We start from the raw sequence: 26,206 nt of genomic DNA, 5'->3' as shown, positions 1-26,206 counted from the left end.
CCCTGAGTGGATGCGACTGCAATAGTTTTATACTGGGTTGGATGCGAATGCAAGATCAGGATTGAACGGAGCAACAGAAGGAGCCCTCATGAACAGAACGTACAAGGATGTGCTTGAAATAATTGAAAACATGAAATTGAACTCCTATCAATAGCCCATTGAAAGATTCACATATGGCTAGAACACTGCCATGGTGAAAGTTATCTAAGAGGATGACAGGTATCAAGCTAGTGATAGACTTAATCGTATCGAATCTGCTAATAAACCGTCTATGTGTGGAGAAGACAAACTGCTCTTTCACTACATCAACATTCTTACCAAAGATATGGGTTATGTCAGAAATAGGGGTGGAAACCTTTATTCAAATACATGTAATCCTGACTGGAGAGATCACCCAAATTTGAGATAGGGAGGAAACCAAAGAAGAGGTAATAGTTCGAATCAAGCTAAAAATACTAATTATAAACCTCCTTATCTGTTGAAATCTCAAAAAAGGGTCAACCCTAGTGACCATATTGCATATGGTCAATGATTGGATAAAATCGAGTGAGAGATGCAATCAATGAGAATGGACGTAAAGTAGGTGCAGTCTGAATGCACCAACTCAACCAGAACATTGACTAAACTTAAGGATAAAATGAGCCAATTAATGAGCATGATGGATGAAATCAAAAGGCAAATTGGCACCAGAATCCCAAACAATACGGAAAATAATCCTCAGAGGGAAGGTAAGGAGTATGTGAAGAAATAGTGCTCCAATAAAGCAAAGTACTGATTAGTCAAGTAAATCTTACTCTAGAGGTAAATATGAAGAATGCTTATGATCCTCCAAAAAAATCCCTAGAGGCTGAAGATGAACCAGAATTAAACGAGGTAATTCTGCTAGCAGAGGGGCTAGAGAAAGACAAAGCTAAAAATGCTGCCGTTACAAAAGTCTCATTCCCTTCAAGACTAGAATAAAAGAAAAATAGGGATAAATATGAGTTTGTAAGTTTCTTGAACTTGCTCAAAACACTAAATGTAAATCTTCCTTTAATTGAGTTAATTGAGAAAGTCCCAAAGTATGCCAAGTTCTTAAAAAGAAATTATGTCTAAGCGTAGGAAAATTAAGGTAGGAGAACAGGTTAATTTTAGTGCATCCTATAGTGTTATTATTTCAAGACAGGTTCCCCAAAAATTAAAAGACCTGAGAAGTTTTACAATTCCAATAGAGATAGGGAGCATTCATTTTAATAGAGCTCTATGTGACCTACAAGCTAGTATTTATTTAATACCTCTATCTATTTTTGAAAAACTCAAGTTAAGGGATCTCAAAACCAATCAAATAACATTACGATTGGTTGACAGGTCTTTAGTACATCTGAAAGGAGTATTGGAAGATGTGTTGGCCAAAGTGTGCAGCTTCGTTATCCCAATAGATTTTGTGGTTCTATATTTTTAAAGAAGGCCGTAGGTACCGATCTTATTAGGTAGACATTTTCTAGCCATTTTCAGATTCACCATTGATTTAGAAAAGAACAAATTAACTATGAAAATTAATGGTGAGACTAAAATCTTTAAATGTGGCCATTAACCGAGCGAAGAGGACGGTAGGAGGAAGTTAGGGAGCAGTGTAAAGAATTAATTATTTCAAACACTCCCAAGTCAAGGGATACGTTTCCTTTCATATATGCACAAAGTATAAACAGGTTTAAGGAAAGGGATAAGCAGGCAAAGGTAGAATGGCATGACGAACGATGGACTAATGCTGATAAAACGGAAGGATCGACCAGCTGTGAATTGATGATACTGTCGATTGAATCTGGCAGAAAATCTTAAACTATTTTACTTCCAGTTTCATGACACTGAAATTAGTATACTCAAAAATTTCAAAATCTAAAGTGTGTCTCAACACCGAACCCCGATTCACAACAATGTTAACCTGTCAAGGATGTTGCGACATCACTGCAAATTTCTACAAGGTTGACCCAACCCATTCGTACAACTCGGCGGCCTAAACCCCTTTTCACCTGATTTTAAACCTTTAAACCCCTTAGTTTTTAAAACCTAAACACATATTAACTCTTATTTAAACATCATAAACTTCTTTAATTTTCTAAAATATCTCAAATACCTTAAACCCTAAAAAATATTTCTTCTATTTTTCTTTAGATTTGGTTAGAAAAATTTCCTCTTTTAATATTATTTGGTGCAGGAAAAAGAAGAAAACATATCAAGGACTGACGAAGAAAAATGAGTGATAAGGAATCCAAATACGAGGTTAAGGGTTCCTAACTCAACTTTTAGTGTTCCATTACATTCACTTGCTTGAAGTTTCATTAGCTAGTAGAACTAAATATGCCTCCTAAAAAAGTTAGACGAACTATGGAAATGGAACCATCAATGAGTCAAAATCCCTCTAGTTTTCTGAATACGAATGTTGAAAAATATTTCAATGAACTTCAAGGAAAAACATTCATTCAAGAGAGGGGATTTGATCCATCCATGATTCTATGTAAGGAAATATGGCCTTTGGTTAGGTATGATATGGACAATCCTAAAAGATAATGTTCTGGTCCTAGTTGTTCAAGAACTTTATGCATCCTTATGAGACCAAGAGTCTAGAAACACCGAAGGCCACATGTGGGATATAATACATGTGCGAGGGAAAGAAGTGCAAGTAACCGCTCAAATTATTTGTGACTTTTATAATGCTCCATACTATGAAAAAGATTTTATCGATGAAACTGATTTAGAGTACTTTCGGGACATAAGTATGGATAACATTATAAACTTCCTAATTGAAGGAAGGGGCAAATGGAAATATTGCCCAGGTACCAATAATCCCATATCCTTTCATCAAGCTATTATATTTCCATAGGCTAAAATGTGGTTATAAGTTGTATGCACACGAATAGTCCCTGATTTAAATGTTTCTAATGTTAATACCTTTCGAGCAGTTTTATTGTATGCAGTTTTCTAGAAAAAGTAGGTGTGTATAAGAAAATGGATCCACCAAAACATGAAAAGATGTATAAGTGGCCAGAAAGTGGGAGTTTTCTTTCCCCACTTAGTGACAGCCTTATGCAAAAAGGCAGGTGTACCTATGACATCTACTGAGTAGTCGCTGAAACCTTCCCAAAATATTATCGGTGATACCTTGTTCCAATAGTACACATAGCTGTGAGCCAAAAAATAAAAGATTGGAACAAACGACGACAAGAATCGATAGCTACACTAGCTTCATCACAGAGGTTCATACGAGCTCAACAAGAAGTTGGTGAAAGTAGTCATCCAAAGCTAGATTGGATGATACAATGGATGCAAGAATCAAGCCAATTTTTCAAGAATTTGCAAGGCAAAATAACATCCTGGTCCAAGGTTATACACTTGACATGTTTGGGCCAACAAATTTGGAGCAGGAGGAATAGGTGCACAAAAGAGAAGAAGAAGGAGAGGATGAGAAGGACGACAGAAGTGAGGAGATGGATTTTGAGGAAGGAGATTGAACAATTTATAATTCTATTTTTAAAAATGCTTGTATTAATTTTTGAATGATTTTGATTTAGACTTTGTAGGAGTAGGATTAATAGTATATTTTTAGTCATATTGTATTTGGGTAAGTTTTCTAAGTAGGAACCCAACATGAAGGAGACACAAAAAATTCGAGCTTTACACGATCAAAGGAGGAAGCACCCATCATTAGTAGTTAAAACGACAGGATCAATCGGATAACTTCTTTCCTTATATCTTTTAGGCTACATATTGAGGATAATGTGTCATCTAAAGTGTGGGAGGTAACATAGAAAATTTGTGTTAAGTTTTTAATTTTTTTTTGTCTTTTGTGTGCTTGTGCTTATAGAAATACAAGTGATTGGTTAGGATCATTTACATAGGTTGCTTGTGTTTACAAATAAATTGACATGATGATAGGTGATTTTAAATTTTTTATTATTAGACTACTAAGTTCTATATATTACGCTGTAGATAGGCATTAAGCAATCAACTGTAGCAAAGGATATAGAAAATACAAGTGAATGAGCATGCTAGAATGAATGATAAATGGCTGAATTTGAGTTTGTTTGGTTGATTAAATTTGTGCATATTGAGATATTAAGTGATGACCTAAGGCATTGTTTGGAACACATCCAGGGCCAAAAAGCTGACCTATTTGTATTTCACCTTTAGTACTGATTTTTTGAGCCTGTTGACACTTCTTGATGAACCTCATTTCAAACCCCGAGCCTGAAACATTAATTTTTAAATTGACTTTTTTATTTGGTCCTATACTACACGACTATAGACGTCTGGCCATACGTATTGAGGGTTAAGTAGATACATCAAGGTGAAGTTTGTAAAAATAGAGTGAAATAGGAAAGATTGGTGTGACATAGGAACTATATGTTAGCCTAAAAGTGCAAAACAAAAGAAAAATTCAAAAATAAACTTGAAAAGAAAAAAAGAATTCATAAGTGAGATGCATTGAAAAAAAGAAAAGTGACAAAGTCACAAGCATAAGAAAAACTCTTTCATTAGTGCACAGAAACTCGTACGTGAGCTATTGTTATTATGTCATGCTATGATTTCCTATGTGGAGAAATAAGAAAGGTGAGAGAAGGAGAAATAAGACAGCGAGTAGGAAAGAGTCACTAACGAGGATGAATAGGGATCGATACGATGTGTCAAACTAATTTTGTGTTTGTAACCCTTTTAATTTTTACTGTTTTTTAATTCTATACCTATCCTAAGCCTCAGAACGTTACAAGTTGAAAAGTCCTATGTGACCTAAATATCCTTATGTATGAATGGACATTATATTAAACAACCGCATAAACAACTATTTGTATTCTACTCAGATAATAAAATTACTTGTATGATTTATTGATGGATCCCTACATTTGAGACCATTAGTATTTGTATATTTTGTAATACACGAAACTTAGATGTTTGTAATCAAGAGTGGTAAGTCAATTATTCATCATGTTAAAGTTACTTGTGAATATGAAACACTTAGTCATGTACTCCAAATTTAATACTTGTATGATATCTGCTCAAGGGAAGTCTTTTATTTCTTGTATTTGTTCATGTTGCTTGAGGACAAGCAATGACTTAAGTGTGGGGCAGTTTGATCTGTCGTAATTTAGTGTAGTAGATTAAACTAGATTTCACACTTTAGGAGCTTGAAATTAAGCATTATCATTAAGATCTTATTATGTTTTAGTAAGTTTTCACACTTTAGGCCTAAGGGTGAGCTAATGAACTTTATAAGTGTGCAGAAGACCATAAGAAGGAGTACAAAAAAATATTGGTCGCTATGTTGCAACACGGAATGCTCAATATCGCAACATAGGGAGCAAAATTGAGAAATCACGAAACTGCCTCTGATGTCGCGACATAGCCTAATGGTGTCGCAACATTAAAGATATCCCAAAATGGAGTATACTGACTCCTATGTCACAACATAGGGCCTGGTGGGTTGCAACATCGTCTCTGGACAGCAACTAACACGAGCCAAGGGGTATTTTGGTCCGCACAATCAAACTTAAAGCTTTGGAATTTTAGCTAAGCTAGGGTTAAGGACGAGGATCACCCGAGATCTATAAATAGGCTCTTTTGTCACATGTAAAATACACTGATTACTTAGCTTACTTTTATGCTTTTAATTTCATTTTAGCTTTTCTTCCTTTTTAGGTTTTAGATTTATTTTCAAGTTGTTCTTGTTTATCTTGAAAGATCTAATTTTTTGAGATAGTCAAATTCTGTGGAGTCAATTTATTCTTAATACAAATCAAGTGTTTTTTTAAACTCTACACTTGAATTCATTTATTATGTTTTCTCTTTACATCAATTCCATATTATTTATGAAAACAATGAGGAACTAATCATTCTATTGGGGATTAGCGAGTGGAGGTATGATCCATTAACTATTTTTTAGGGTTACTCAATAGATCATCAGTTTGGGAAAGGAAGAACTTAAAACCCTAGGTCTGGAAACCATCGGAAGTAATAAAGGTGGGAATTAACCCAAAATTGGTATGGCCTATCCGTGAACATCTTCACCCCAAACCACTATGGACTGTGAGGTCAGAAGATAAGTAGTTCTTGCTGACTTGTTATTTGAGTCAAAAATCAAAAGATCCTACTGAGATAGCAACTAGTTGATTGATGAGGAACCCGAAGCAAGCTAATCACCCATAATTGGATTTGATTTATCCTATTATCTGATCTCTAGAACTTTATTTCTTTATGTTATTTTATTTTGTTATTGTAAAAAAATCTTAAAAACTCTCTTTTATTATCATCATACTATAAATAAATTAAAGTACAAATTAGATCTTTTGGTGTTTAGGTTAAAATTGATCTAGTCCATTGGGTACGATCCTTGTAGTACTCACCTAATCTGTTGTAACAATATTACAACTGGACTCGTATACTTGAGGATATCGCCTCATATATCTATATTTTTTCTGCAGTATTCACACTCTGGACGTAAGTCCAGAGGCAGTTAGCGACACACCAGGTCCTATGTCACGACGTCGAGGGTAGTATGCTTATCTTCAGGGTGTCTTTAGGGGTATGTCGCGACATTGAAGGCAGTCCTAGAATTCTTCTATTTTGTTCCCTATGTTGCGACATCCAATGCTTCGTGTTGCAACCTAGCGACTAGTATTGAGTTAGTACGCCTCCTAATGGTCTCTTGTACACTCACAACGTATATTAGCTTACCCTTAGGCCTCATTCGTCCCTTAAGATCAATAAAAGACTCAAATTGCACATTTTATTAAACTTAACTAAACTTACGAAAATGTAATTAAAACTAACTAAAATGCTTATGTTCAAGCTTCTAAAGTGTGAAAACTAGTGTAATCTATTACACCGAATTACAACAAATCAAAGTCCTCTACACTTAAGTCATTGCTTTTCCTCAAGCAAAACAAACAAAAACAGTAAATTAAAAGATGACCCTTGAACAAGTATGGTACAAGTGTTACCTTTGAAGCATATGCATAAATCTTGAACAAGTATGGTACAAGTTTGAAAACTAGTGTAATCTGTTACACTGAATTACAGCAGACCAAAGTCCTCAACACTTAAGGCATTTTACATTCACACATAATCTTGGCATGAGATATAACTAAGTCGCCACTTTTGATATCAAACACCTAAGTTCAGTATATTATAAAGTATACAAGCATTATGGGTCTCGAATGTAAGAATCCATCCATAAATTATACAAGTAATTAGATTATGCTATCATAATACAAACAATCATAAGTGCAATTATTCAGTATGATTTTGAATTGTGAATAAATCTACCTAGATCGCATAGGGTTTTTCAGCTTGTAACATTCTAAGGCTTAGGACAGGTATGGATTTCAATAATAGTAAGCATCAAATAGTTCAAGCACGAAAATAGTTTGTCACATCATATTGTCCCCTATTCTCCCCTTAATAACCCTTTCCCGCTCACCATCTTATTTCTCATTCTCTCACCTTCCTTATTTCTCCACATAGAAAGTCACAATATAATATAACAATTACGGTTAGCTAACTAGTTTTTGTGCACTAATGAATGAGATTTTCTACTTTTGTGACTTTGTCACAATTCTTTTTCCTTTTTTTCAATACATCTCACTCACAAATGCTTTTACTTTTCAAGCACTTTTTCTACTTGTTTTGATTTTCTTTTTGAAATTTTCTTTTGTTGCACATATTGGCTAACCTATAATCACTATATCACATTGATCCCTCCTATTTCACTCTATTTTTACAAAATCTACCATAATGTATCCACTTAACCCTCAATTTTGTATGGCCAGACGTATATAGTCGTGCATTTTAGGACCAAAGAAAAGAGTAAGTACAAATTGATATTTTGGCTTGGGTTTTGTATGAAGGTTCATCAAGAAGTGTTTTTTGGCTAAAAAAATAGATGCTAAAGATAAATAATAGGGTCAGCTTTTTGGCTCTGGGTGTATATCAAACAATGTCTTAGGTCATCCCTACGTATCTCAATATTCACAACTCTAGTCAACCAAACAATCAAAGATTCAACAATTTACCATTCATAGCAGCACGCTTGTTTTCCTTTTATTATCTATATCATATCATTCAGTACATTCAATTTCTTAATAGCTATTTATAGCGTAATATATAGAACCTAATAGTTTGATTATCAAAATTTTAAAATAACCTATTCTCATTCCAAATTTATTGTAAATACAATCAACCTATGTACATGCTCCCAACCAATCGCTTGTATTTCTACAAGCTCAAGAATACAAATGACAAGAAAAATCAAAGAAAAGCATAAAATTTTCAAACAAATTCTCTATGTTATCCTCCCACATTTTAGAAAACACATTGTCCTCAATGTGTAGCTCTCTAAAGGATAACAAAATAAGTTATCCGATTGATCGTGATAATTCTGGTAACTATTGGTGGATGCCTCCTCCTTTGATCGTTGAAAGCTCAAAATCATTGCAGTTCTTCCATGTAGGATTCCTAGATAGGAAATTTAAACAAAACAACTAATAATATATTATTACTCCTACTCCTAACAATTAAAATCAATTCAAAATCATTCCAAATTTTAATACAATCTTTTAAAAACAAAAAAAAAATTAAAAAAGTTCAGCCATTCTCCTAAAAATCCATCTCATCATCCTCTTCCACCTCATCAAATCTTTCTTCTTCTTCACTTTCCTTTTCCTCTTCTTCTTGCTCTGGATGTGTCGGCCCAAACATATCTGACGTATATTTAGGTACCATAATATTTTTTTTCCATGCTAATTCCTGAAAAATCGGGGCCGACTCCTGCATCCAATGTATCATTCAGTCTAGCTTGGGATGACTGCTCCTGCCAATTTCCTATTGAACAGTCGATTTTTCTTTTCTTTATGATTAAGTCATAGTGCCCAACATCTCTTGCTGGTGTTTTTTCCACTATTTAATTTTTTTAGCTCGTAGCTTAATGTATTGTGTATATAGAGTGTCACCAATTATGCTTCGAGATAGTTTTATTGATTGCTCCATAGATGCCATTGGAACGCCTGCTCTCTTACATAGGGCTGTCACTAAGTGAGGAAAGAAGACTCACACTCTCTGGCCACTAACGCATCGCTTCATATTTTGGTATATCCACATTCCGATGCATATATGTTTTTTTCTACAAAATAGCATAAAGCAAAACCGTTTGAAATGTATTTACTTTGGAAACATTCAAAGTAAGAGCTATTCTAGTGCACGAAAATTGGACCCACATTTTTTCTTCAGGACACATTATTGCTTGATTAAAAAAGGTTGGAATATCAGTACCTGGGCGACATTTCCATTCACCCCTTCCCTTGGTTAAGAAGTTTATAATGTTATCCATATCTATGTCTTAGAAGTATTCCAAATCAGTTTCTTCTATAAAATTTATTTCATAAAATGGAGCATTATAAAATACACAAATAACTCAATGGGTAATTCATACATTTTTCCCTTGCACAGGTATTGATTCCCATGTATGACCTTCGATTTTTCTAGCCTCTTGGCCCCGTAAGGATGCATAAAATTCCTGAACTACAGGGACCACAACAGAGTCTTTTAGGATTGTACAAAAATGTTACCATCTATGATATCTAACTAAAGGCCATATCTCCTGACAGAGAACCATCGATAGTTCAAATCCCCTTACTTGACTAAATGTTTTTCCTTGAAGTTTAACAAAATATTTTTCAACATTTGGATTCAAAAAATTAAAGGGATTAAGAACCATTGAAGGTTCTGGTTCATTAGTTTTTCTAAATTTTCGTGGAGGCATTTTGAGTATTGTTTAAATTCAAAAACTAATAAACTAGCAAACAAAGTTTCTGATGGAACAGTAAAATAGGAGTTTAGAAACCCTTAACCTTGGAAGAAGATATGTTGAATTCCTCTTAATTTTCATTTGTGGTTGCTCCTTCTAGTAGTTTATTTTCCTCTGGTTGTGACAAGTATGCATTTTAACTAATAGCAAGAAGATATGTAGATTTAGGGTTTTAATGCAAAAAGGGTTTTAGGTTGAGAGAGTTTTGATGTGTTTAAAATGTTAAGAAAGTTTAGAATATGACATTATGGTTTTTTTTAGGTTAAAAAATAATACTTTCAAGGGTACAAACTGGGTTTAATAATGGTTAATCCGTTGAGTTGAGTTAATCGGGTCAGGGCAACCCTTTTAAAAATTGCAGCGATGTCATGACATAGAGGTTCTGGGTAAACTGACTTTGGTGTTGTGACAAACAGTCTATGTCGCGACATCAAAATTATTTCCTCAATTTCATCGGTTCTAGCCTTGATGTTGCGACACAGAGTTGCTGTGTTGCAACATTGGCTCTATTTTCACCCAAAATTCCAATTTCTAGAGTGTTACAATTTCTATAAAACATAAAATTTAATAAATTTAAAATCTAAACTAAATAGTTAGCTAAATATACAATAATTTACAAATGTTTAAACATTAATTTAAATAATCAATTTTTACTTCCAGATTCATCTAACAAGTCTGTTACTTCACATTAGGACAATTTTCTAGTTCCTTTAGTATTAGTTCATCGTCTGTCGTTTCATTCCACCTTCGTCCGCTTATCCCTTTCCTTGAAATTGTTTTTCTAACCTACATGGATTAAAGAAAGTACGTCCATTGATTTAGGATGATTAGGTTTAGAAATAGATAATTCATTGCAATGCTCCCTTGACTTTCTCCTACCTTCCCCACTCTGTTGGTGGCCATATTTAAAGATTTTGGTTTCACCATTAGTCCTCATTATTAATTCATTATGTTCCAGATCAATGGTAGACTTCAAAGTGGCTAGGAAAGGTGTCCCTAACAGGATTGGAATCTCTCGATCTTCTTCAAAATCCAGAACTACAAAGTCTACTGGGATGATAAAGTTGCGCACTTTGACTAACACATATTCCAGTACTCCTTTTAGATGCATTGAAGATCTGTCAGCCAACTGTAGTGTTATCTAGGTATTTTTAAGGTCCCCTAACCTAATTTTTTCATAAATGCAGAAAGGCATTAAATAAACACTAGCTTCTAGGTCACATAGAGCTCTATTAAAATGAATGCTCCCTATCTCTATTGGAATTGTAAAAATTTCCGGGTCTTTCAACTTTTGAGGCACCTGTCTCGAAATAATAGCACTATAGAAAGCGCTTATATTAACTTATTTGCTTACCTTAATTTTCCTATGCCTAGACATAATTTCCTTTAAAATTTTAGCATACTTAGGAACTTTTTCAATTGATTTAATTAAAGGCGGATTAACATTTAATGTTTTGAACAAGTTTAGAAAACTTACAAACCCGTCTTCATCTCGCTTTTTCTTTTCATCCAGACTTAAAGGAAACAATATTGTTGCGACGGTAGAGTCTTTAATTGTTCCTATCTTTGGCTCAAATACCAATGCAACTACTTCTTCTAGTTCAATTTCATCATCAGCTTCTTAAGGTTCTTCCTAAAGATCATAAGTATTCTCCTTATGCATCTCTTGAATTGGGTTCTTTGAACTACTCAATATTTTATCTGATTGAAGCGCTATTGCTTTTATATGCTCATTCCCTTCTCTACGAGGATTATTTTTGGTATTACTAGGAATATGATCTGCCGTAATTCGATATAGCAAATTAAACTAGTTTTCACATTTAAGGAGCTTGAATGCAAGCATTTTTGTTATGTTTTAATTAAGTTTCTTTAGTTTTACTTACATTAAATAAAATGAGAAAATCGCGTCTTTTATTGACCTTAAGGGCCTAATGAGGCCTAAAGGAGAGCTAACGTACTTTGTGAGTGTGAATGAGACCATTAGAAGGCATTTTGGGCAAATCTTGGAAGCTATATCGCAACATGGGAGATCTGATGTCGCAACATAGAGAGCACAATGAAAAAGTAAGAACTCCTTTCGTATCATTTAGTTTTCAACATTAGTGAATTTCTCCTCCTCTGCCCATAGTTTGTTTCCTAAAAAGGTTTTCACGTCAAACTTTTTGTGTTCTATTTTTCTTTTCTTACTGCTTTACGATCATTGCATATTATCATTATCGATTTTACTTTTAACAAAAAGATATCAGAGCCTTTCGGGTTGCTTGTCTCGACCACTGTAATGGTGACAATGAAGTATAATATTTCGTTGCTGGATCGTAACACTAGATTTGCATTGTGGCAGGTAAAGATCCAGGCAATTCTTGTGTAGATGGATTTGGAGGATGCCCTACTAGGGTTAAATAAGATGCCTTCAGCATTGATAGAGGAAAAGAAGAAACGTAAAGATTGAAATTCTTTAACACAATTACATATGCATCTCTCGAATGAAATTCTATAGGACATGTTGAAGGAGAAGACCACCGCTACATTATGGGCAAAGCTGTAGTAGCTATGCATGTCAAAAACCCTAACTAGCAAGTTACATATGAAGGAGCATATTTACGCTCTTCATTTGGAGGAAGGTGTGTCTGTCCACGAACAGTTAACTATGTTTAAAGAAATTCTCTCGAACCTAGAGGCTATGGAGGTTCAGTATGATAAAGAAGATTTAGGGTTAATTTTACTTTGTTCGATTCCTCCGTCTTATTCAAATTTTATAGATACGATTTTGTGTAGTCTCGAATCTCTCACAGTTGATAAAGCCTATGCTTCATTCACCTCGTATGATAAGATGAAGCATCTTGTGGCTGGATCCAACTCTTAGGGGGAGGGTCTCTTTATTCGTGGGAGACAAGAACGAACTACTGATAATAATTGTGGGAGGACACAATAACGAAATCTCTGCAGTAAATCTAAGGGTAGATCAAGATCTTCAAACAAAGATAAACCCTGTAAATTTTACAAGAAAAAATGGCACATTAAGTCTGAGTGCTATAAGTTGCAGAATAAGATCAAAAGGGCGGTAATGAATCAAAAAAGAAAACAACGAAAACAATTGGGTGAAGCTAATGTTGTAGAAGACTATAGCAATGGTGAACTCCTAGGTGCTTTTGTCAACAATTCTAATGTGTGCAAGGACTAGATCCTCAATACTGGATACACCTTCTATATGAGTCTCAATTCTAGATGAACCTTCTATATATGTCTCAAACAGTATCTCAAGGTGTTATTTTGATGGGACATAATGGTTCAGGTAGAATCACAGGTATTGACACGATCAAAATTAAGATGTTTGATAGAGTTGTCAGAACATTTAGTGGCATACCACATGTACCAAAATTGAAGAGGAATTTTATTTCATTGAGTACTCTTGATTCAAAAGGGTACAAGTACGCAGTTGAAAATAGGGATCTAAATATCAGCAACGATTCTTTCATTATAATGAAAGGGTAGAGAAATACTACCAAATTATACGTTTTGTAAGGTTCATTATTATTGGTGATGTAGTTGTTGCTTTCTCCTCCTTGTTAAATGATGATGTTACTAAACTTTAGCATATGCGTCTAGGGCGTATATGTGAGAATGACATGGCCAAATTGAGCAAAAGAGGACTTCTTGATGGACAATGCATTAACAAACTGAAGTTATGTGAGCACTGCATTTTGGGGAAGCAAAAGAGAGTCTGATTCACCAAAGGAATCCATAACATGAAGGGAACATTGGACTATATTCATTCTGATCTTTGAGGACCATCTAGAGTGCCTTTGAGGGGTGGCGCTAATTATATGCTGACGATCATTGATGATTTTTTAGAATAGTTTGGGCATTCTTCCTAAAGCAAAAAAGTGATGTGTTTTCCATGTTTAAAGCTTGGAACACTATGATCGAGAAGCAGACAGGAAAATAGATAAAATAGCTCTACACAGATAATGGCTTGAAATTTTATTCGGATAAGTTAAATGAATTGTGCAAATCAGAATGGATCTTAAGACACTTGACAGTTCACCATGCCCTACAAAAAAATTGCGTTGTAGAACAAATGAATAGAATAATCATGGAAAAGGTTCAATGTATGTTATTGAATGCTTGTTTACCAAATTCATTTTAGGTTGAAGCGACCTCTATTGCATATTTTATAATTAACCAGTCTTCGTCGATTGCCATTGAGAAAAAGACTCCACAAGAGGTATGGTCTGGTAATCCTGTTGATTATTCTGATTTGAAGATTTTTGGGTGTCCTACATATGTTCATGTTGATAATGGGAAGTTGGAACCTAGATCTATTAAATTTGTTTTTCTAGGTGATAAGGTTGGTGTTAAAGGGTAAAAACTATGATGTCCTAAAATGAAGAAAATTGTAATTACCAGAGATATTTTTTTATGAAACTCTTATGTTTTCTAACTTATATCTTCAAGACTATTTCAATAGATACCAGCAAATTTCAAACGCACATGTGAAGTAGGTGGAGCTTCACATTGATCCAGGATCTACAATAGAGACTACTCCTTAAGTTAGTACAGAAACTCAGAGTAGAGCTGTTTATTCACCACAATATTCTATTGCCAAGAATAGACCTAGAAGAAAAATTAAACCTCTAAAAAGGTTCACCGAGGCTGATCTAGTTACTTATGCCTTAAATTTAGCTGAAGATATAGATGCAAATCAATAGCCATCTACTTAATTTGAGGCAGTTAGCTGTGAAGATTCAAGATTGTGGATGTTTTTCATGCAAAAAGAGATGGAATCACTCCATAAGAATAGAACATTGGACCTAGTGAAGCTTCCTAAGGTTCAAAAGATTGTTCGTTGTAAATGGGTGTTTAAAAATAAAGAAAGGACTTTAGGAGTTAAAGAACCTAGAGATAAAGTAAGGCTGGTTGCAAAAGGTTACAGTCAGATTTTAGGTGTAGACTTCACAAATGTGTTCTCTCCAGTTGTGAAGCATAGTTCGATTCGAGCCTTCCTTGGTATTGTAGTCATGTATAATTTGGAGCTTGAGTAATTAGATGTAAAAATAGAGTTCTTGTATAGAGAAATTCAAGAAGATATTTACACGCAACAACTGGAGGGTTTTATAGTCTCGGAAAAAGAGGACTATGTTTGCTTGCTAGAAAAGTCCCTTTATGGCCTAAAATAATCACCTAGGCAATGGTACAAGAGGTTTGATTCATTTATGACTACTCATGATTTCAAATGAAGTAGCTTTGACAGTTGTGTTTATTTTAAGAAAAATAGTGATGGTTCATTTGTATATCTACTCCTCAATGTTGATGACATATTGATAGCAGCCAAAGATAAAGGAGAGATAAGAAAGGTCAAAGGCCAACTTAGTAAAGAATTCTAGATAAAATATTTGGAAGCAGCAAAGAACATACTTGGGATAGAGATTCTCAGAGGTAGGAAGCATGTAAATTGTACCTAAGTAAGAAATGGTACATTGAGAAAGTTCTTTGCATGTTCAATATGAAGAGTGTCAAGCCTGTTAGTACTCCATTAGCAGCCCACTTCAGATTTTCATTGGCTTTGTCTCCACAATCAGAAGATGAGATTGATTACATGTCACGTGTTCCATATTCTATTGTAATGGGATCTCTCATGTATGCTATGGTTTGCTCACATCCAGATTTATCAAATGCAATTAGTGCAGTTAGTAGATACATGGAAAATCCCAATAAAGAACATTAGAAAGCAGTTCAGTGGATTTTCAGATACTTACGAGGTACTACTAATGTTTTCTTACAGTTTGGAAGAACTAGAGATGGAGAAATTGGGTATGTTGGTTCTGAATTTGCTAGAGACCTTGGTAAAAAAAGATCTCTCACAAGGTATGTCTTTACTATTGGGGGTTGTGCAATCAGTTGGAAATCCACTTTGCAGACTACAGTTGCTTTGTTTACTTCTAAAGCTAAGTACATGGCGATTACTAAGGCTTGAAAAAAAGCTATTTGGTTAAAGGGACTCTTTGGTGAACCCAGTAAAGACCTTTAGACCAGTACCGTTTTTTGTGATAGCTAGAGTGTCATCTTCCTTACGAAGGATCAAATGTTTCATAAGAGAACAAAGCACATTGATGTTCGGTATCATTTTGTACGTGATATTATTTCTCGTGATGATATTGTTGTGAGAAAAGTTAGTACTCATGATAATCCTGCAAATATGATGACTAAGTCATTTTCTATAACTAAGTTTAAGCATTGCTTGAACTTGGTTGGTGTTCATTATTGAAAAATATCCCTTTAGGGGTTTTGTGGAAGAGGTGGAGAACTTTTTCGTTGAGAGTTCATGATTGATAAGTGTCAAAAGTAATACATTTTAATCTCATTCTTAATACATTTTTGGGTGATTAATCAATGGAAAATGGTAAATTTTATGCTCCTAATCCTTTAAATTCATGTTTCTGTACTTGGGAGAGCATTAGGGAGCAAAACAAGTGAAAATCACACAATTGGAGTAGATTTCAGGAGCCACACGGGTTGGCCCTTCCCACACGGGCTAGACCACATGGCCATGTGCCAGACCATGTAGATTTCGCAATTTGCACTCCAGAGACACAATAAAATGTAATTTTTAGATTTTTCAGGCATTTTAATACCTATAAATACCAAATATCAGATGTGGAAAGTGAGCCTTTTGAGAATATTGAAGAAACAACTCGAAAAACACCATTGAAGTTGACTTTAAAGCATATTTCTACGAAGATTGGATATCTCATTTTAATTTCTTTGAAGTTTTTATGAGTTTCTTTATTTCTTGTGGTTATACTAACTTTGAGATATTTTTATTTGTGATGATGAACTAATTTTCTAAATACCTAGGGGAGATGAACCCTATGATGAATTCTATCTTTTGGTTTTTGTTTTACACAATAAATACTTGAATCTTATTCTCAGTTATGTGTGCTTAATTCTTGATTTAATATTTCTAGATTATTAATTCATGTTTGATTTGCTTAATTCAGAGGAGGAATATACCCTGTTTAAGAGTAGATTTAGCATAATTGAATGGAATTGCATGAAATTCTAGAAATAGGACGACATAAATCTACCGGATTAGAGCCAAATATAATAGGGGAATCCATAGATTGAGTTAATGCGATTATAAGGGTTTTAATTAGAAAAAATTTTCAATTAATCAACCTAAAGTCAGTTGCTATTAATTTTGAAGAGAGATATTAAAATAATTTAGGGATTTTTACGGATCAAGATATTAAGTGAATAAATTATTTAATTTAGATTGATAATGATAGATGCAGTCTAGGTGGATTCTTTCTTGGGTATTGTTTCGCTTCTTGGTTATTATTCGATTATTTTCCTGATTTATTCTTTGTTGAGTTCTTTTTTAATTGATTTAGTTAATTTTAGTTTAATTCAATCACTTCAATTTGTCAGTTAGATAATAAGAAGACAGTAATTACTAGTACTTTTAGTTCTCATGGGAACGATATCTTTGATCACCATAGTTATAATATTTATCGATAGGTGCACTTGCCTCTATCGTATTTTTAGTTGATTTTATGGACACCAAGTTTTTGGTGCCGTTGTCAGGGACTTAAATATTAGGGAAATTTTATTTTTATTAATTTTGCCATTTTTTATTTTACTTTTATTTTTATTTGTTCAATTTAATTTTATAATTTTTTATTTTCATTTATTTGATTTTGACAAGTTGCTTTAGTTTATGACTAGAGGAAACCTGTTGGAACCAATAACTTGTTATAGTGAGATTGAAAGAACTGCTCGCAGAAATAGTAGAGAGCTTAGAGAAGCAGTGCAAAATTAGTAGAGTACAGTAGACGATCACGAGGAAAATAACATTATTGTGGAGATGGGTGATAATCAAATAATCAGCTACCTCCTGCAGGTCCTACCCCTCGTACTATGTATAATTATGCTAAGCCCACTCTGATTGGGGCTGAATCGAGTATTGTTAGGCCGATTGTTAATGCAAACAACTTTAAAGTCAAGTCGAGCACAATTCAAAATGGTGCAAAATATGTTCAGTTTGATGGTTTGCAAGATGAAAATCCGTATGCTCATTTGGCTAACTTTCTGGAGATTTAAAATACTTTTAAGATTAATGGTGTTATTGATGATGCCATAGACTTATGGTTGTTCCCATTCTCATTGAGGAGCAGGGTAAAACAGTGATTAAACTCTTTACCATGAGGTTCTATCACTACTTGGGCATAGATGATTGAAATTTTTTTAAATATTTTCCTCCAGCTAAAACAGCTAAGTTGAGGAATGACATCTCTTCCTTTGTTCAGTTTGATATTAAGACTCTTTAGGATACATGGGAGAGATTCAAGGATTTTTTGAGAAGGTGTCCTCACCATGGATTACTTTTGTGGCTCCAACTTCAAACTTTTTACAATGGTTTGAACCCCTCAACTAGACAGATGATTGATGCAGCAGCTGGTGGAACTTTAAATAGCAAAACACCTGAGGCAGCTCAAGAATTTAATGAGTAGATGGCACTTAATAATTATCAGTGGAAAGTTACGAGAGTAAAACCTATCAAGCTAGCCAGATTTTTTGATATTGATGTAGTTTCTATGCTAGCTAATCAGGTTGAAGCTCTTGGTAAGAAATTTGATGGTTTAAATTTGTCTAAACAGGTGAATCTGGTGATGCAGTGAGATGCGAATGGAGCGAGGATGGTTAATTCAAAATATTCACCCTTCAAGTCTAACATGGAGCGTGAACAAGTTGACTTTATGGGTAATAACTTTAGATCTTAGAATAATCCTTATAGTAGTACGTATCATGCAGGTTGGAGGAACCATCTAAATTTCTCATGGGGTGGTCAAGGAAATAAAAAGTCACAACCCCCTCTGGGTTTTCAGCAACCTTATCAGCAAAAAAAGAAACTGAACCTTGAAGAGATGTTAACCAAATTTATTTCGATGTCAGAAATTTGATTTCAAAACACTAAGACAGCTTTGAAAAATCAACAAGCATCAATTCATGGGCGCGAAAATAAGATTGGGCAGCTAGCTAAACTGGTTTTAGAAAGACAGCAAGGTAACTTACCTAGTAACACTGAACCAAATCCAGAAGAGCATGTTAAGGCAATTACAATGAGGAATAGGAAGGAGTTGTCTGAACCTGAAAAGAAGCTGAAACAAGAAACTGATAAGAAAGATGATAGGATGGTAAAAACCAAAAAAATTTAAACATCAGTACTTCAAGAATACAAACCATCAATACCATACCCAGCAAAGTTAAAGAAAGACCGTATGGATGAACAATTTGGTAAATTTCTTAAACTTTTTAAACAATTACATATTAACTTACCTTTTGTTGAAGCTCTTTCGTAGAGGCCTGCATATGCAAACCTTTTAAAGGAGCTTTTAAGAATTAAAAGTAAGTTTGAAGAACTATCCACTGTGTAACTTAATGAGGAGTGTTTAGACATTCTCCAAAATAAACTACCCACCAAGCTGAAAAACTCAGGAAGTTTTACTATTCCTTGTTTTATTGGTAGTTTAGACATTGAAAAAGCATTGTCTGATTTGGGTGCTAGTATTAATTTGATGCCTTCTAAAATGTTCAAGCAACTTGGTCTTGGGGAACCAAAACCCACTAGGATGAGTGTTCAATTAGTTGACAGATTTGTTAAATATCCTAAGGGTATTATTGAATATGTACTTATGAAAGTAGATAGGTTCATATTCCCTGTTGATTTTGTTATACTTGACATGGATGAGGACATTGAGGTGCCTTTAATTTTAGGTCTACCCTTTTTAGCCACTGCTAAAGCTATTATTGATGTGGGTAATGGTTAACTTGTGCTTAGGATGGGTGATGATGAGATCACTTTTCAAATTTATGATGCCATGTGATTTTCTAGAGATCAAGATGATTCCTATTATATTATAGATTTTATTAATCACTCTATTCAAGATCCTTTGCAGGAAATTATTCATAAAGACACATTGGAACTGTGTCTTGTTCAAGGAGAGGGGGTCGATGGAGATAATGTTGTGATAAATTAGATGAAAATTGATCTAGATACTAATGAGTTTCCACTAAGGTAGAAAAATTAGGAAGCCATTGAGTTAAGTAAAGAACTGAAATTGAAGCCCATGTAAGAACCTCCCAAATTGGAACTGAAGCAATTGCCAAACCATTTGGAGTATGCATTCCTTGGGAAAAATACTACATTGTCGGTGATTATTGCTTCAAATTTAAAGTCGAATGAGAAATATAAATTACTGCAAGTGTTAAAGGAACACAAAAGAGCTAAGCCTAGAAAATTTTGGAAATTAGAGGAATCAGTCCTTCTTTTTGTACCCATAAAATTTTAATGGAAGCTGAGTATAAGCCATGTGTGCAAGCTCAAAAGAGGTTAAATCCAAACATGAAGCTGTCAAAGCTGAGGTAATTAAACTTTTAGATGCTGGAGTTATTTATCCAATTTCTGATAATACTTGGGTGAGTTCTGTGCAGGTTGTTCCTAAGAAAGGAGGAATGACTGTTGTGGCTATTGAGAAGAATGAGTTGATTCCAACAAGAACAATCACAGGATGGAAAGTTTGTATCGATTATAGAAAGTTGAATGATGCTAAAAGGAAAGACCACTTTCCTCTACAGTTTGTGGATCAAATGTTGGAGAGATTATCTGGTTACATATATTATTGTTTCATAAATGGCCTTTCTGGCTACTTCCAAATTCCAATAGCTCCCGAGGATCAAGAGAAAATGAAATTTACATTTCTATATGGTATATTTGCTTACCGAAGAATGTCTTTTGGATTATGTAATACTCCTACTACTTTTCAGCGTTGCATGCTAGCCATCTTTGATGAACTAGTAAAAGACATTATGGAGGTATTTATGGACGACTTCTTAGTATTCGGTAATTCTTTTCATCTTTTTCTTAATAATTTAAAACAATTTTTGATGAGATGTGAGGAAATGAACCTTCTGCTTAATTGGGAAAAATGTCACTTCATGGTTCAAGAAAAGATTGTTTTGGGCTATAAAATTTCTAGTAAAGGGATCGAGGTTGATAAAGCGAAAATTGAAACTATTGAAAAATTGTCGCCCCCTAATTCAGTTAAGGTTATTAGGAGTTTCTTAGAACATGTTGGGTTCTATAGAAGATTTATCAAATATTTTTCTAAAATAGCTAAGCCTTTAATTAATTTGCTAGAAAAATATGTGTCATTCAATTTCAGTCAAGAATGTTTAAAGTCGTTTAATGTTCTTAAGGAAAAATTAATTAATTCCCCGATTATGGTTGCACCTGATTGGAATTTACCTTTTGAACTAATGTGGAATGCGAGTGATTTTGCAGTAGGTGTAGTTCTTGGACTGCGAAGAGACAAGCATTTTCAGCCGATTTATTATGCTAGCAAGACTTTGACAGACGCACAAGAGAATTACACCACTATCGAAAAAGAATTACTAGCTGTGGTTTTTGCATTCGATCAATTTAAACCTTATTTAATACTAAGTTATTGTGTACACTGACCACTCCGCTCTTCACTACCTCTTGACTAAACCAGATGCAAAACCCCGACCTATAATGTAGATTCTATTACTGCAAGAATTCAACTTGGAAATTAAAGATAAGAAATAGGCTAAAATTCTTGCAGCAGGCCACCTCTCGATACTCGAGAATCCCTATCTTGAGCAGCTTAATGAGAAGGAGATAAATGACTCATTTCCTAAAGAACGACTTTTTGCGGTAACCAATTTTGAAGGTGTTTGGTTTACAGATATCGCAAATTATTTGGTTGCTAACATCCTACAAAAAGGATTGAATCATCATCAAAAGAAGCGATTCTTTGTTGATGCAAAAAAAACTATTTTTGGGAGGATCCTTTTCTCTTTCGTGTGTGTGCAAATTAGGTTTTTCGAATGTGTGTTTTGAAACCAGAAGCCAAAGAAATTCTGGACCATTATCATTCAAGACCGACAGGAGGACATTACAGTGGGATTAAGACAACACATAAAGCACTTGAATTAGGTTTTTATTGGCCCACACTGTTCAAAGATGCTAATAGATATGTTACTTCTTGTGATAGATGCCAGAGAGTAGATGATATTTCCAAACATGATGAAATGCGTCAAACCTACATGTTTTCTAGTTAAATTTTTGACATTTGGGGTATTGATTCATGGGACCATTCCCTAGCTCCTATGGTAATAAATACATACTAGTAGCAGTCGATTATGTATCGAAATGGGTTGAAGCTCAAGCTTTACCAACTAATAATGCTAGGGTGGTCGGTAGGTTTCTTCAGAAACTAAGAAATACGGTGTACATCATAGAACAGCTACCTCGTATCATCCTCAAATTAGTGGGCAAGTTGAAGTGTCAAATAGAGAATTAAAACGCATCCTAGAAAATACTGTAGAGACAAATAGGAAGGATTGGGCTTTAAAACTAGATGACGCTTTATGGACTTATAGAAATGTGTATAAAACACCCATAGGAACATCCCCATACAAACTTGTTTATGGGAGCTGTCACTTACCACTAGAACGTGAACATGAAGCATTTTGGGTAATAAAATTTCTGAATTTCAATCCTTAACTTGCAGGTGATAAGAGACTGTTGCAACTAAATGAGTTAAACGAATGGGGAGCAAATGCTTACGAGAGCTCAAAATTATACAAAGAAGCAATGAAGAAACCCCACGACGCTCATTTAAAGCAGCCCAAGCAATTCACAGTGGGAGATCAAGTACTTTTATATAATTCAAGGCTCAAATTGTTTCTGGGAAAGCTAAAATCGAGATGGTTAGGTCCTTATGTGGTAAAAACTATTTTTCCCTACAGTACATTAGAGGTAACACATCCTAAATACAACACATTTAAGGTAAACGACCATAAACTCAAATCTTATATTGGAGGTGATATTAATATTGAAAGAGATGAGCTTCAACTCCAAAATCTGAATCCACGTGAGCAAAAAGTGAAAGTTGAGCTTCAACTTTAAGTAAGTGCTTCTTAGGAGGCAACCCGAGTGTTTCAATTTTGTTAATTCCCTTAATTGTAGCATGTTTAATTTGTTAAGAAAAAGTGGATCACATGGCTGGGAGTGGCACACACGGCCTGGTGACACAGCCTTATGTGACACACGGCCTGGGCACATAGGCGTGTCCTAGGCCGTTTGTATACTGGAGCTAATTTTTTAAAAAAAATTTACGACACACATTAACAGAGACTTACACGGTTTGAAGACACGGTTGTGTGAGTCACACGGCCTGGACACACGGGCGTGTCCCAGGCCGTGTGCATACTAGAGCTAATTTTTTCAATTCTATTTCAAACACTGAGTTACACAGGCTAGAGACATAGTTGTGTGAGACACACGGCCGTGTGTGAGGCAATGTGCCCTGTATGGCCTCGCACACGGGAATAGAAGAAGCGAAAGATGATCGCACATGGCCAGGCACATGGTTGTGTGTAACACATGGGTGTGTCACAATCCATGTCGAGACTGGGCTTCATTTCTATTTGATTTTTAATTGACACACGGGCTGAGAGTGCACACACGAGTATGTGACACAGCCGTATGGCCCAACACGGGCCTTTACAAAACCGTGTCCTCCTTTTTAATCCAAAAACCCTAATTATTTTTTTATTTTGACTTTTTCCTTCCCAACCCCTTTCAACAAAAACTTTAGCTGCCGTCGTCCCTTTTCACCCTCGCTAACCTCCCTCTCACTGATCGTTTTCCCCGTCCATTCCCCCGTCACACCGCTATGCACAACCCTTCCCTTTTCTTCTTTTTCCCTCTTTCATCCTCATCGAGACCAACACCCCCCGCCTCTCCCCCATCCCTTTTTGTTGTTGGTCCAACCACCATCACTTTCGTCACACCAGTAGCTCGAACTTCTACTCTTTTTGATCTACCACCGACCACACATATACACACAACTCTTTCCCCTCTCTCCCTTTGAGCTGCCACACCCTTTCCTTTTTCCCCGTCCCTTCCCATCATCGATCCGCATAGCCTCACTCTCCTTACCTCGCACGTTACCATTGCCACCCATCTCATCGTCATCAGACCCCCATGCCACGCCGACCAACCCTATGTCCACCGTTTCCACCACTATCGACCATCCCTCCATCCACCGTTTACCTCTTTCTTTTTTTATTCATTTATTATTATATTGTTTTTACTTTTATTATTATTTATTATTATTGTTATTAATATTATTTTTATTATTAACATTAGTATTCTTAGTATTTTTAGGATTACTATTATTTTACTGTATTTTATTATTCTTATTATTAGTTTATTAGTAGTAGTATTAGATTAAATTTATTACTATTTTTCTTATCATTATTGTTTTTTTATCCCTGTGTTAGTGTTAATGTTAGTACATTAATTACATAGTTTTTTTACATGATTAGTTTTGGTTGCATATCGTATTAGGAGTAGATTTTCGTTATCATCTTATTAAGATTTGATGTCTATCATGTAAGGGTTTTTCTCGATGTATTTTTAATTATCTGCCGATCTATCTGCTTTTCTGCTTGATTAATTGGTGATGCGTACTTTATCGTTTCTATGATATTCAGTTGTTATATTTTCATTCAGGTACAACATGATGAATACACGCAACAAATCCAAATTCATTGTCCCCACTTCGAAAAAGCGGAAGACTCTGGGCACAACCTCTTTGTTGAGCCCCAGCTCTGACGCATACCATCCTTGCCTACGGTTTCCACCGGGCCCTCACGAGGACCTATATCACCTTCTTAGACAAAGACCCTTGTGTTTAGCACGTTGCATCGACTGGGAGGCATTACAGACAGTACATCTAGTCAGCAGAGAGCGCGCCCCGATACAGACAGCTCCTTGGGACAGATTCTTCTCTATTGTTGAGCCCACGTACTTGGAGCTTACACTAGATTTTTGTTCGACATTTGTTTTGCAGCATGTGATGTCGAGACATGATGAGCCATGCACTATTTCTTTCTGACTCAGTGGTATGATGCGTTATCTAAGCATCTCAAACTTTGGAGCTACCTCAGGACTCTATGTTCATGAGTGTCGAGGGGTTCCTCACCTTATACCATCACATCCATCATTCATCATCTTTATGCTAGACAAAGCTTACTACTAGTACGACACCATATGACCCAATTCGATCGAAGGCAAATTCCCTACCTCCAGTATTGCGATATATTCATGCTATCTTGACACACATGTTAACTATTAAGAGGGAGAGCACCGGAGTCTTTGGTACATTCGACGCTTATTTTCTTTGGAACATGGTGATGCAACACACCTTTGATCTTGCCTACTTCATTGACCTATCGTTTCTCCATCAGTTTGATCATAATAGGAAGGGTTCTATCTATTTGGGCCATTATGTGACTCGTCTTGCATAACATTCTGGCCTCCTTGATTCTCCAGAGCAATCATCTTCATTTAAACTTGTTGGACAGATGACCCCGCAGGGATTATCGGTTATGAGTCATATGAGGATCATCGAGCAACAACACAAAGTGGATCGTTCTCGTTATCTCATTCCGACCCTCAGGATGAGCATGAGGACTTTCCTGATGATGATCCTTTTCACCATGAGGATCCACCTCGTTCTCCACCTTTGAGTCACCCTACCACTGCTTCTACTATTGCACTTGAGGATCTTTCTGAACAGTTCACCCATTTCAAGTAGCGATGATTTTAGCAGTTTGACAGCATTGATACGACCTTGCAGCAAATCTGTCAGCATCTTCATATTTCTCCAACTGATCCTGTGCCTCACGATCCTGATGCTTCTCATGATGATGATCACTGATCTACTTTTGATTTATTTGTTTTATTTATTTTATTTACAGTTGAACTTCTATTTTTTTCGGATGTTTTATTTTTATTTGGTAGACTTATCTAGTTTTATTCTCTTTTGAACTCTATTTTATTTTTCTTATTTTGATAGTTGTTTTTATTTGAGTTTGTAACCTCTAAATCTTCTTATTTATTTGTATTTATCTTCTTATTAGTTGCTCAAACAAATGCACTACATTTAGCTTTGCTCACAATTCCAGTTTTCTTTATTCTGGCAATTTCATCTATATTCAAGGTAGTTTCAATTCTCTCCCTCTCTTTTGATATTGCGCTTATTCTGTGCTTATATATGTTTGTACATTGAGGGTAATGAACATCTTAAGTGTAGGGAGATTGTTTATATTTGTGATAAAATCCCTAAATTATTTGTTATGTTTAAGTAATTTTCTCATACCCTATTAAAGTGAATTGTTTTAAAATTTGGAGTTTTTATTAATGTTTTTTTGGATTTATTTGTGGATATTTGTGCATTAGTTGATTCAATTTTTAAGACATGAGAGAGTCGAGCATGATAA

At 35.0% G+C, this 26,206-nt stretch overlaps 1 non-coding gene across 1 annotated transcript; it reads right to left on the bottom strand.

Annotated features, from left to right (window-relative positions):
* Positions 1–18,105: 18,105 nt before the first annotated feature.
* Positions 18,106–18,212, bottom strand: LOC121225834 (small nucleolar RNA R71). Its single transcript, XR_005923738.1, has one exon. It is a non-coding gene; the product is annotated as a small nucleolar RNA R71 (small nucleolar RNA).
* Positions 18,213–26,206: the final 7,994 nt, after the last annotated feature.

This window comes from Gossypium hirsutum, chromosome D13, assembly GCF_007990345.1.
Source record: "Gossypium hirsutum isolate 1008001.06 chromosome D13, Gossypium_hirsutum_v2.1, whole genome shotgun sequence".
NCBI classification, from domain to species: domain Eukaryota; kingdom Viridiplantae; phylum Streptophyta; class Magnoliopsida; order Malvales; family Malvaceae; genus Gossypium; species Gossypium hirsutum.
This window is presented reverse-complemented; position numbering and strand designations above follow the sequence as displayed.